The 12,500-nt window shown below is 39.7% G+C and overlaps 1 protein-coding gene across 1 annotated transcript in view; it reads right to left on the minus strand.

The window, feature by feature from the left end:
* Positions 1–12,500, minus strand: part of slc6a8 (solute carrier family 6 member 8) — a 99,343-nt gene that overhangs the window by 77,656 nt on the left and 9,187 nt on the right. The gene's annotated exons all lie outside the window — the stretch shown is intronic.

Here is a 12,500-nt window from a genome sequence, read left to right on the forward strand (position 1 = left end):
TACGCTGGTCTCCGTAGTAACGGCGCCGTTGATTACGGGAAGGTGTTTACGTAGGTGGAGCGTTCAATGCAGCAGGCTGTGAGGAAGTGGACATGGATCTGGTGAGCAGAAAAAGTTGTTGTTTGGCAGAACTTTCAGTCTAAAGAAGGCCATTCAAGTCCAGCTACATGTTCAATCTGTTCAAAGCTGATTGGTCTGGTGGTGGCGAGGACCCTAAACTATACACAACATGGCCGCTGTTACAACATCTGGTCTGAAACATCTGGAAGAATACGAGTTGTGCATGAAGGAATCTCCAGACAGCAGCCAGAATGCAGCAACTTCAGGTACAGCAAAGGAAGGACAGTCCCTGTTTACTTCATTCATGTGTTTACTGGGTTCATGGACTGAGGATGGGAGGAGGAGTCAGCACAATCTCAACCAGGGGATTCAGGATTCAGCCGAAAACCCCAAAAATCTGGATTCGGTGCATCTCTACAAACGCCCCTCAGCCACAGAAACGTACGGAAACATGCACCCCGCTGAGTTTTAAATTTCAATTTGTTTGTTGACGTCCGTGCAGCTCTAAAGATCAAAATGTTTCCGCGTGTTTAACTTCAGTTTACTGACAGGAAACTAAACTCTTCAGACTTTTCAAATTAAAAGCGCAGACCTGAATATAAAAAAAACACACCTGAACGTGATTACATCCCTAGTTATTTGTGACTCATGTTATCGAGTTAGAAGTCATAACTGTGGCTTTGTGTGTCATGAACTTAGGAAGTATTGACTTTACTTGCAAAATCATGACTTTTGATTAAAAAGTCAAAATTAACTTACACATTTGCGTTACAAAGTCATGTAGTCTGGATCAACAGAAATGTAAATGCTCTACTAAAACATATTCCTTCTCCGAGACTATTTAGCGGAGCTTAGCTTTCCTATCCCAGAATGCATCTGTGGTGTAGCTAGACCTTTTAATACATAGATGAATGACAGGATGAATACTCGTCATATAAACTGTAAAACTGTAATATATATCATTTACTGGCTGAAGTGTAGTTCCCGCCTTTTCCTTTGTTTTCCCAAGATGCATTGGTGTTAACAGTCAATAACTGTAATCTGTAACATTCGCAGATAGCGCTGTAATATTATTATTTTCTCCCAGAATGCATTGCCCTTTACAGTATTGTACTGTAGACAGTAAGATACTGTGAGATTGTAGCTGTAGAATTACATCAAAGGTTTACAGTGCAGGTGTTTACATTTTTTTAATACTACTTTCTTGTTCTTGTGGTTCATTCATATTTGTATTTGGGTTTTTATTCGTTTGCTTTGGCAAAACAGATGTATTGATTTAGTCATGCCAATAAAGTAAATTGAAATTTGAGAAATTGAGAGAAGGAAAGAGGGAGACAGAGGAAGGGAGGGGCGATAATGTGAGCCAGGAGTTACATAACATCAGCTGCCATTACACACTGAGCTATTATAGAGAGGGAGGGAGGGAGGGAGGGAGGGAGGGAGAGGAAGAGAGAGGGAGAGGGAGAGAGAGAGAGGGAGAGGGAAATAGAGACAGAGGGAGAGAGAGAGGGAGAGAGACAGAGGGAGAGAGAGGGAGAGAGAGAGGGAGAGAGAGAGAGACAGAGGGAGATGGAGAGAGAGAGAGACAGAGGGAGAGGGAGAGGGAGAGAAACAGAGAGAGAGAGAGAAAGAGAGAGAGAGACGAGAGAAACAGAGAGAGAGAGAGAGACAAAGAGAGACAGAGAGAGGGAGAGAAACAGAGGGAGAGAGAGAGGGAGAGAGAGAGAGAGAAAAAGGGAGAGATCCTATTCACTTGTATTATTATATCTGATGTATTTACTCCTTGTTGTTGTTTATATGTTTGTAATTTTTTTTTGCCAATAAAGCACATTGAAATTGAAAAGACATAACGAGTCAATGAGATGAAATGACAGAAAGATGTGAGATGGGGGGATATGAATAAAATATTGCAGGATGTACATAATGCATGAAGATGCCAGCTGTGTGTAGAGAGAGAGAAGTGGGAGTTTATTATTATTATATTATTATATAATATATATTTATTGCACAGTTTTGCACAAACGCGATGAGTTAAAGGAATAAAATGACTTGTTCAGTTCAGCCTCGAACCAAATAAATAAACTTCCGGTCTGAATTCGGGAACTTTAGTCATCCAGAAACTGTCTGTCAGCGTTTTTCGGGGGAGGACAGGACAGTCTCTTGGTGTACGTGCAGGTGAGCAGATATGTGATGATGTCGACTAAAAGATTATCAGTTAAGAATATATGAAAGGAAATGATTGGTCATATCAATAGGTGGAGGCTCATTCTGCTTGAAATAATGCTGATTAGGTTCCAGCCAATGAGAATCCAGTGTTCCCTGTGTCTTAGCTAACACACACACACACACACACACACACACACACACACACACACACACACACACACACACACACACACACACACACACACAGACAGACACATTGACACACACAGACATACACACCTAGACACACACACACACAAAAACACACACAAACACACACACAACCACCTAGACACACACACACACACACACACACACATACTGTTCCTTTGTGTTAGCCTATAGCTATAGTTTAGCATTAAAACACACAAGCTGCTGGTGAGTCACAACGAAGAGGAGAGAGAGAGAGAGAGAGAAGGGGGGCGGACATGACAGCTCAATAAAAATCCCCATCTCTCACACACACACACACACACACACACACACACACACACACACACACACACACACACACACACAGCTAAGTGGTGTAATGCTGTTAGCTCGTCACTAACTCAGTGTTGATGGGATTACAGAGTACTATGGCCTCATCACAGTCAGCTGCACACACACATGCACACACACTCACACAGAGTCACACACACACACACACACACACACACACACACACAAACAAAAATGGTACAGAGACACAAATAATACCGATGCAGTACAATACATACGCAAACTCATGGACCAGTCGCTCACAGCAGGTCTTCACAATATCGCTTAACAAGCACAATACTCAGTTCTTAAGGGTATAAGTAGCACAATACTCAGTTCTTAAGGGTATAAGTAACACAATACTCAGTTCTTAAGGGTATAAGTAACACAATACTCAGTTCTTAAGGGTATAAGCAGCACAATACTCAGGTCTTAGGGTATAAGTAGCAATGTTCCCACCATATGTGGCGGCTGCCAATAATAGCAGACATGGCACAGTACTTTGCCAGCTGGTTTGCCTTTTTAGGCCATCCCAAGTTGTTGCAGCCCTCTGACTACCAACCTGTGTGTGTGTCCTAGGCAGAGATGGGGACTCGAGTCGCATTTAAGTCTTACAAACAGCTGACTTCAGACTTGACTCGGACTCGAGCTTCGAGACTCGTCAACAACCTGTTTTCATGCAATTATTGCTTTTTAAATCTAAATTCATTCATGTATTTCTATTTTCTTTTATTGGCGCATATACAGTACGTTGGGGAAACGTATGATGAGCTGCATGTCCCCTGCCCTTTGCTATAATGTGCAACGTAACGCATGTGTTATGCCTTATGTGCGCGCACTCACATATCAAAAAATACATGGAGGATGGCAACACCAAGTCCTCCCGGAGTTGTGTCTTTTGTCATTAGTTTAGCTTCAATAACTTGGTAAACGGTGGCAGTAAGCCAACAGCTACATGTAAGGTGTCTGACACCAAGATAAATGATGCCCGATCAACAGCCTCGAACTTCATCAGGCATCTCCAAACACTCCCAGATAGGTCAGTCACTTGCTAATATGAAAGAGACGTTACATGTAGCAGATATCGTCACAGGTAACAAGCTAACCATCGCACAGTGTTGTGCTAATGCTGGGATTGCCTGGGAACAGGCATATTGTATTTTTGTAGTTGTATCCATATGATGTGACAGACTCAGGTTAATATTTCACCAGGTTTGAGGGCTAGAGGGATGTGTTAAGTAGCAGAAGATTAGACTATACAATGTCCTAAGTTGGAGTGTTGAAACTTGACTTGGACTTCCAAAAAAATGACTTGTGAACATCTCTGGTCCTAGGCTACCAAATATGAAAACTAGTAGTGTGCACCTATAGCCCAGCTCTGAGATGGTGTTTAGGAGTGGTTGGTATTTAACTACCTTGGGGTAGAAAGACTCCTCCATGCTGGAATCAAAGCTGCAGCCTATACCTCCAAAATGTCCACCTCACTGGACTCCTCGTTGATAATAACAACAGCAGGTGTAAATGGACTGTTCTTATAAAGAACAACACATTCATATACTGTGGCCGAGTCTGCTGTACAAGGAGCCACCTGCTCATCAGATAATCAGTCACACACATTTACAGCAACTCGCGTGTTCAGTGTCTTGCCCAAGGACACTTTGACATGGGACTGCAGGGCCAAGGATCGAACCACCAACCTTCAGATTTGCCGGCAACCTCTCCACCACTGAGCCACAGCCGCCACAGGTGTGTTGGCAACCAGATGTAAGAAAGTACTAGGATTACTGTTGCAGTGCTGAAACATGGATGGTTTTTCCTGAGAATGTTTGTACGAGCTTACTGAGGGTGGAAAATGGTTTGATCAGAATCTGAATCAGAATCAGAAAGGGTTTTTATTGCCAAGTACGTTTTTCTAGATGTAATAAACAATATAAGTATAGGTATAAACAATATAAGTATAAGTATATGTACACAGTATGTATTAAATTAAAAATAAAGATTGAAATAAAATAAAATAAAATAAATAAAGAGCAAAGAGCATATATGTCTTTCACTATGAGGTCTACTATTCTAGCATGACGTGCTATGTACATTCCTTTGCTCATGGTGAGTGGAGAGTTTTTAACAGATTTTGTGACAGATTTTGCCCAACGAAGAGAGAATTAAATAAATGGTTTCTGTCTTGAGCGACATGTCCCACATGCTGAAAGGGAGACAGAAACAGAAACAGACAGAATAGAAACTGCGTCTGCAGTTAGCTCTCTAAGCCGCAGCCCAACAGTTACCTAGCTAAGCTGGCTAATCCGGGCTAAGTCACTGGGCTAAGTACTGACAGGCTGATGACAGAGCACAAGCTTCAACATCATCTTCATCATCATCATCATCATCATCATCATCGACATCACTGCCCTGATAATGGGGACGGAAAGTTAGTCCAACGGTTATCCCAAAAATAAAAGCCCTCCAAAGTTCCGTAATTGCTACAAAATTGCACACTGCTTTCCAGATTCCATTCACATATTGCTCAATTTAACAAATCTGGGTTCCCCGTTACCCAGACGATACTCCTAAATGGTAACGTATGACTTTGTATGACTCCTAAATAAAGACTCTTCATTTCGGCTAATGTTAAACTTTAACTAAAGTTAATTTAAGATGCGTAATGTAACTTGAGACACTGCCAGTCCATGCAAGTCTTATACCGTGTTATTTCATTAAATCAAAGTTCTGCTTTGTGAAACATGACAAATTTATCATAAGAACTGAGAGAAGTTCATCATTGACATCACTGCCCTGATAATGGGGATGGGAAAGTTAGTCCGACGGTCCCTTATGCAAAAAACAAAAGTCCTCCGAAGTCCTCTAATTGCTACAAAATTGCACACTGCTTTCCAGACTCCATTCACATATTGCTCAATTTAACAAGTCTGGGTTCCCCATTACCCAGACGATACTCTTAAATCATAACGTATGACTTCGTATTTTCGTTGTTTTGTACTTTTCATTCCGACTGATGTATACCTTTAACATTTCTTCTGTGAACGTAGTTATATTAACTAAAGTAAGATTTGTAACTTTACTCTATTGACAACTGGAGACACCGCCTGTCAGCACTGCACATAGTTTTTAATAACACGATTTTATTAAATTAAGGTTCTTCAAGTCCTGTTGCTACAAAAATACACACACTGGAGTTGTTGGAGCGACTGCTTTCCAGACTCCATCAACATATTGCTCAATTTAACAAATCTGGGTTCCCCGTTACGCAGATGATACTCCTAAATCATAACATATGACTTTGTATGACTCCTAAAAAAAGACTTCATTTCGGCTGATGTTAAACTTTAACTAAAGTCAGTGTAAGTAAAGTCAGTGTAACTAAAGTAAGTGTAACTAAAGTAAGTGTAACTAAAGCAAGTGTAACTAAAGCAAGTGTAACTAAAGTCAGTGTAACTAAAGTCAGTGTAACTAAAGTAAGTGTAACTAAAGTCAGTGTAACTAAAGTCAGTGTAACTAAAGTAAGTGTAACTAAAGTAAGTGTAAGTAAAGTAAGTGTAACTAAAGTCAGTGTAACTTTAAGTGTAACTAAAGTCAGTGTAACTAAAGTAAGTGTAACTAAAGTCAGTGTAACTAAAGTAAGTGTAACTAAAGTCAGTGTAACTAAAGTCAGTGTAAAGTCAGTGTAACTAAAGTCAGTGTAACTAAAGTAAGTGTAACTAAAGTCAGTGTAACTAAAGTAAGTGTAACTAAAGTCAGTGTAAAGTCAGTGTAACTTAAGTCAGTGTAACTAAAGTAAGTGTAACTAAAGTCAGTGTAACTAAAGTCAGTGTAACTAAAGTAACTAAAGTAAGTGTAAGTAAAGTCAGTGTAAGTAAAGTCAGTGTAACTAAAGTCAGTGTAACTAAAGTAAGTGTAAGTAAAGTCAGTGTAACTAAAGTCAGTGTAACTAAAGTAAAGTCAGTGTAACTAAAGTCAGTGTAACTAAAGTCAGTGTAACTAAAGTCAGTGTAACTAAAGTCAGTGTAAGTAAAGTAAGTGTAACTAAAGTCAGTGTAACTAAAGTCAGTGTAAGTAAAGTAAGTGTAACTAAAGTCAGTGTAACTAAAGTAAGTGTAACTTAAGTCAGTGTAACTAAAGTCAGTGTAACTAAAGTCAGTGTAACTATAAGTGTAACTAAAGTAAGTGTAACTAAAGTAAGTGTAACTAAAGTCAGTGTAACTAAAGTAAGTGTAACTAAAGTCAGTGTAAAGTCAGTGTAACTTAAGTCAGTGTAACTAAAGTAAGTGTAACTAAAGTCAGTGTAACTAAAGTAAGTGTAACTAAAGTAAGTGTAAAGTCAGTGTAACTTAAGTCAGTGTAACTAAAGTAAGTGTAACTAAAGTAAGTGTAACTAAAGTAAGTGTAACTAAAGTCAGTGTAAGTAAAGTCAGTGTAACTAAAGTAAGTGTAACTAAAGTCAGTGTAACTAAAGTAAGTGTAACTAAAGTAAGTGTAAAGTCAGTGTAACTTAAGTCAGTGTAACTAAAGTAAGTGTAACTAAAGTAAGTGTAAAGTCAGTGTAACTAAAGTCAGTGTAACTAAAGTAAGTGTAACTAAAGTCAGTGTAACTAAAGTCAGTGTAACTAAAGTCAGTGTAACTAAAGTCAGTGTAATGTAACTCGAGACACTGCCAGTCCATGCAAGTCCGTGTATACCGTGTGATTTTATTAAATTGCACACTGCTTTCCAGACTCCATTCACATATTGCTCAATTTAACAGATGTGGGCTACTTTCCACCTGTGTCAGTTTGTGTCCTGAGCTCCACGTGACACGTGTGGCTCGCCGCCATCTGCTCCGCTGCCAGCTGACTCAGGATCAGAGGGATCCAACCAGCTTTGGCGAGGATTCAAAGATTTGTTTGTCACATACACGACTGCGCAAAGAAATGCCCGACAGTTATTATAACAGCCAGTATTGTGCACGTTCACACGTAACAAGAGCTCAAAGTTCAGTTCACACAGATTAAAGTTAACTATTTCACGTTCATGTCCAACACATTGTCATCCCAGCGATGCTTGGTCAGGTGCCTTTGGTGTTTGTTTTTAGCAGAAAGGGGAGGGACTGAGAAGTTGACGATGTTCTAATTCTTTGGTTAAGTCCTGGATCTTCCCAACCCTACCTACAGCAACTTTTTAGGTAAAGTCTGCAGATGTTCGGTTCTGCCGTACATGCAGATGAATGTCTCCAGTACCAGGAGGTCTGTGTTCATCTGCCGGTAAAACTCCCGTTAGATGACTCGCTTCAGAAGGGTTTAAAAAAATCAGCAACTTTCCCTCTATAGCATTTAGCTTAGCGCTGCGCCAAAGTAACCATAATTTACAGAACTTCGCTTCAGAACTCGAACCTCCAATGGCGCCATTTTGTTGCTACCTGGCCATCACCTCCCGTTAGCATCCCACTGACTAGCATTCATTTTGGCGCCACTTGACAGCGAATAACTTTACATCTGAAGCTTTTAAAGACTCTATTTGTTCGTTGTTTATTTCTAAAGAAACACGACAATCTATAAAAGGCTCCATTACCTTGTAGCTCACGTAGCAGACGTTTTTGTAAAAATAGGCTAACGATTGGGTCATAACCACGAGACTTACTGTCACACAGTAGAGGAATTACTGTATAGTACAGGAGAAGCTCACAGGCAGTTTGGACTTCCATTAGCTGTTTAGGTTTAATTACTAATGTTAACTAGCATGTTAGTGATCAGTAATTACTAATGTTAACTATCATGTTAGTGATCAGTAATTAGCCTGTGTCTATGTTATCTCCTTACATATACCTACACTCTCCGTCTCTGTAAGATTGGGAATGATTGAGATTTCTCTCTCACAGCTACCAGAAGACTTCACACTTTCAGACACGTTGCTCACGTCACATCTACGTCTTCAAGCTCAGTTGGAGGCTGCTCAGTAAAGCAAGAGATCACCGGAAAAGTGCTTCTAATATCCTTCACTGGTCTCCGTCCAGACACAGGGGGTCTGCTGCTCCATTATATACTGTCTATGGTAGCCGATTGGTGCTTCCTGATTGGCGCTGGAGGGAGAGCACCCATTGGTTGTTGATAAATGTTCACGTGGTCTAACTTCACTACCAAAACTTCAAACTGAGGATAAAATCAAACACGTTTGGTTCGTCTGAACGTCCAGACGGGAGAAAGACTGAGTTTTATGACCTCACACCAAACGATATTATCTGACATTAGTCTGAGAGAGAGATATCGTTTGAAAAGTTGTTTGGTGTAAGGTCGTAACTTTGGGTTCAACATTTGGAGGGGGGTTGAAGCATTGCTACTTCTGCTACTTGGGCGGAGTGATAGAAGTAGCAGTGCTTCTGAGAATATAGTTCCCAGTATGTTTACAGTTAGAAGATGGCTGTGTGTCATGTGACCTTGTTATTTGTGCACACTGTGACTATACACATCACAACATGTAAATAGGAACATGTTGGTGTTATTTTGTCACGTATTGGGAGCAGTAGGATTATTGGAACCAGTTACCTCCAGGATCTGTGCTAAGCTAGGCTAGATGGAGCCGGTTACTTCCAGGATCTGTGCTAAGCTAGGCTAGATGGAGCCGGTTACCTCCAGGATCTGTGCTAAGCTAGGCTAGATGGAGCCGGTTACCTCCAGGATCTGCGCTAAGCTAGGCTAGATGGAGCCGGTTACCTCCAGGATCTGTGCTAAGCTAGGCTAGATGGAGCTGGTTACCTCCAGGGTCTGTGCTAAACTAGGCTAGATGGAGCCGGTTACCTCCAGGATCGACCGGTTTGCTCCATGCAGACGCTAAAAGGGGGATTTTGTGTCGTTATCTGGCGCCGAGAGACACTGACCAAGAGTCAGTATTTTACGAGTTTGGAGTGATAACAGGTTGTAGATTCTGGGTTTAGTTTCACGATTATGTGATTTTCCGAGAGCAGAACTCACAGTAGATTATTTTACACAGTATGGGCAAGTTCAAATGATAAAAATAATTCAGTCTACACATTGAAATAAGGAGATAAAAGTCTTCCAAGGTCTCCGTCTCTGTGCCAAAAGCCTCGGTGACTGCAGCCAAACGCTAACGTATACAGCTTAGCTAAGTTTAGCTTCCCCTGGCAGCGCTGCAGATCCACTGGCACACATACCGTACCTGAACACAACCTTAACGAAGACGCTCACCTGTGCTAAACATGACTCGGCACTTCACTGCCGGGGTCACTGAACTCCAGCTGAAGGCTTCTTTAAATGTATACTGTGTAATGTGGCACGAAATCAAAGAATTGGTGCCACATCAATCACTGGACAAATCTGATCTCAGAATGCATCTCAATGTTAAAACACAATGCACACAGAAGGAAGCGAATGTCAGCCTTTGAAGACACCTGGTCCCCATTTCTAACGTTTCTAAATTCAACAAAAATATAACTACAAGCCGTGTACATTACCAGACGTATATCTCCCTCCTCCTAGTTCTTTTACATTATTTATATCATTTAATTATTCTATTTTCCCCTTTGTTTTTTGGTTTTCTCTCCCTTGCAGTTATCACTTTACTCGTACATACGTGCACACACACTATCAACACCATCCACACTTATCAGTACCTCCAGAAAAACGCGATTATGCGATCGCATAATTCAACGCATAAAAAGCCAAAGTCCGCATTTTTTCAAATGCACCGCACTTTCGCTGCAATAAATTGCCGATTTCCGCGCAAAATATTTGGGGCTTGCATGATTTCATAATCCCACGCATTTTCGTTGCAAAAAAGTTCCATAATATATCTTAGCAGAAAGTTGAAAAATGTTGCGTTTACTTCACACAAGTAAGTAAGTAAGTAAAGATTATTACTATAGCACATTTAAAAACAGGTTACCAAAGTGCTGTACATAGCGCATTAGCCATAGGGTGATAAAATAAGAAAAATAAAATAAAACACGTACAAATCAGTGATTTAGTCTAAAAAGTACATTGAAAGACAAACACTTAATTACAAACATAGCAGGATAAGACAATTAAGATGCCGGGAAGGCCAATGTAATAAGATGAGTTTTGAGCCTGGCTTTCATCAAACAGCAGTTTTTGCAAGTTCCCGCAATTTTTCTGGAAGGACTGATTAATAAGACGTCCTTGTGTTTGTCGACTGTCCTGTCCAGTCCCGTCTTGTCAGTTCTGTTATTGTCCTGTCTCGCTTCCCTATGTTGTCTGTTCGTCCCCTTGTCGCATTTTATGTGTCATGTGTTACACTCCGTACATGGTGCTTTAACACACACATATATATATATATATATATATATATATATATATATATATATATACACAATGAAGGCATCAAAACTATGAATGAACACATATGGAATTATGTACTTAACAAAAAAGTGTGAAATAACTGAAAACATGTCTTATATTTTAGATTCTTCAAAGTAGCCTCCCTTTGCTTTTTCATTAATAAAAGGAAATAATTCCACTATTTAACCCTGACAAGGCACACCTGTGAAGGTAAAACCATTTCAGGTGACTACCTCATGAAGCTCATTGAGAGAACACCAAGGGTTTGCAGAGTTATCAAAAAAAGCAAAGGGTGGCTACTTTGAAGAATCTAAAATATAAGACATGTTTTCAGTTATTTCACACTTTTTTGTTAAATACATAATTCCATATGTGTTCATTCATAGTTTTAATGCCTTCAGTGAGAATCTACAATGTAAATAGTCATGAATATAAAAAGGAAATGCATTGAATGAGAAGGTGTGTCCAAACTTTTGGCCTGTACTGTATACTGGCCTGTACTGTATATATATATATATAGGCCAAAAAAAAAGTATATACATATATATATACATATATATATATATATATATATATATATATATATATATATATATATATATCCATATTATATGGATCCAGAGTCTCACTAAAACAGGTGAATGGTTATGGTGGGGCAACCGTTAATGCACTGAATGTAATTCTAAATATGAATGTAACATACTGTGTTTAAAAAGTCACTGTCGGGTTTATGGCTCAGAGAAAGCGAGGTTTTTGTAATCGGGACTGAATGTTTTTAATTAGAAGCAATTAAGAAAAGACGAGTCATCAAAAAGCCTTTAAGAGGCAAAAAAAAACATTAGCTGGTGGCCAAAAAAGTAAACTTCAGGCCCTGCAGACAGACAGACAGACAGACAGACAGACAGACAGACAAACAAACCGAAAACATGAGCTCCGTGGCGGTAATGAGCCTTTCAAAGTGGAAATTAAAGTCTTAAAGGTCCCATTGCATGAAAATGTATTAGGGGACCACTAAGGTCTATATAAAAGAGACTTCAGATACAGTATTAGGGGACCACTAAGGTCTATATAAAAGAGACTTCAGATACAGTATTAGGGGACCACTAAGGTCTATATAAAAGAGACTTCAGATACAGTATTAGGGGACCACTAAGGTCTATATAAAAGAGACTTCAGATACAGTATTAGGGGACCACTAAGGCCTATATAAAAGAGACTTCAGATACAGTATTAGGGGACCACTAAGGTCTATATAAAAGAGACTTCAGATACAGTATTAGGGGACCACTAAGGTCTATATAAAAGAGACTTCAGATACAGTATTAGGGGACCACTAAGGTCTATATAAAAGAGACTTCAGATACAGTATTAGGGGACCACTAAGGCCTATATAAAAGAGACTTCAGATACAGTATTAGGGGACCACTAAGGTCTATATAAAAGAGACTT

The sequence above is a fragment of the Perca flavescens genome, chromosome 7 (assembly GCF_004354835.1).
Source record: "Perca flavescens isolate YP-PL-M2 chromosome 7, PFLA_1.0, whole genome shotgun sequence".
In the NCBI taxonomy this organism is placed as follows: Eukaryota; Metazoa; Chordata; class Actinopteri; order Perciformes; family Percidae; genus Perca; species Perca flavescens.